This window comes from Coenobita brevimanus, chromosome 11 (genome assembly GCF_032717465.1).
Source record: "Coenobita brevimanus isolate Jiangsu-jjx chromosome 11, ASM3271746v2, whole genome shotgun sequence".
NCBI lineage: Eukaryota > Metazoa > Arthropoda > Malacostraca > Decapoda > Coenobitidae > Coenobita > Coenobita brevimanus.
The window spans coordinates 794,720-796,608 of record NC_136964.1 but is presented as its reverse complement, the minus strand read 5'-3'; positions in this window follow the sequence as shown (position 1 = coordinate 796,608).

Below are 1,889 nucleotides of genomic sequence, written 5' to 3'. Positions count from 1 at the left end.
AAAGGCTGAGCCAGCAATATGTTCCTTCCAAGAAAAAAACAAAACCAATACAAAAGAGAGCCAAATTCAAAGAGGGAGACAGTTCTATAGATGATCTGTTGCATAAATGTTAATCTGGGAGTAATGGTTAACTCTTGCTTGAGGTTACTTGGGAAAGAGTGCCAGACTTGCCCTGTGCTATTAGAGAGCTGATGGTGACTACGCACGGGTTCCTGTGTCTTATTCGCAGCCAAATACAGTCGTCAGGCGTCATCTGCAATAGAGTACTAGAGTTGTTCCGACCGTGAGAGAGTTAATGCTGACAGTGTAAACCCCTTTCAGTCCGGTGATGTATTTCCCTGGTTCATTCTTGCTGCCGTTTCAACACCAATTTCTTCACCTCCTGATGGATTTGTTTCGAGTTTCAAGAGTAATATAAAGCCTTCATCAGCCCTCATCAGCACTGAAACTTTAAGCGGAATAAAACTGAAGTCAGTATAAACAGAATATACGCCCTCGCCCTGTAGGGGTTAACACTTATAGGCTTACGTGGACTTTAAGGTAAATAAAATCGTCTAGTACCACCCAGAATAAAATACCAGAGTTGTCCTGACCATGAGCGAGTTAATGGTTGCAAGTGGAAACCTGCCCCCTCCACTCAGGACCGTATCGTCTGCCTAAAGATCGTCTGCCATTATCAGGAACAGTCACAAAGAAAATGCATCAGTAAGAGTGAGTGTTGTATGTCAGACTGGGAATATAATGGTTGTTTATTGAAGTCTTAAATCGCGGAGTGTCATGCAGACCTCTTTAATTTTTTGCGGTCATTTATGGAACACTTGTGGTTCGTAATGTCTTGTCAGCCTGCATCCCAGTCCACAAAATGCAGTCAGCAGTTACACAGGAACACACTGAGGTGGTCTGGACATGTGGAGAGGATGGAGAGTGAGAGATCATCAGAGGAGAGTGTATGTGAGTAAGGTGGAGGGAGGGAGAGGGAGGGGGAGGCCAAGGATGAGAGATGGAGAGATGGAGTGGAGAAGTATATGAGAGAGGGGAGTGTGAGCTGGGAGCAGGGCAGTGATGTGGGCAGGGGGGACAGGGGCGACATGGTGGATTTTTGATTGTGGACACCCCCTACGGGATTAAGGCGTATGGAAATAGATAGACAGAGCTATACAGGAAGACCAAAATAATTTCCACCAATCGTCAAAGGAACCGCAAAAATCAACCACAAAATTTGGAGTCTGTATCCCACTTGATTTCAGGTTTAAGCATATGACTGTTTATCGCACATTGGCCAGACGCGAAACGAGAGAATATTTCACGGTCATACCCACAACACCACGGCTTTTACATTATTGGCATGTTGTCTATTGTTCTGGAGTTCATAAATTTTCTGGACCAAAAATTATTCTCCCACCGATCATTAATTTCTGTCAGTTTTAAGTTTCTCATGGACCCATTTTTGCCTGGTGTGGGAATCGTCTCAGTCCCCAAGGTTGTCATCGTGCAAGGGACTCTGTAATATTTTAGTTGGTTTCACAGACGCTTCACAGGTTCTGTATTTCCTTATTGATGCTTTCCATTTGGCCTCGGTATCTCGTCCTCGCGTGTGTGTCGAAATATATTGGGCAGGATATAGTAACGTGGGGCGACTCTACCTGCAGCCAGTCATACTCTACTGACAAGTGGAGAATCACCCGCTATATTTCCACCGTAAAGTCAGCCATACAATCAGTCTAATATATTCGATCTCGACCATAAGCCAGAACCTGTAATCATTCAGCATGCCGGAAGACATAAATTTCTTTTTCACTTGTGTGACTCGCTTCCTGACTTCTTCGCTCCAACCATTTCCAACAGATATTCGGGGTTCAATTCTTTGTGTTCTGGGCAGTACTTGGTGG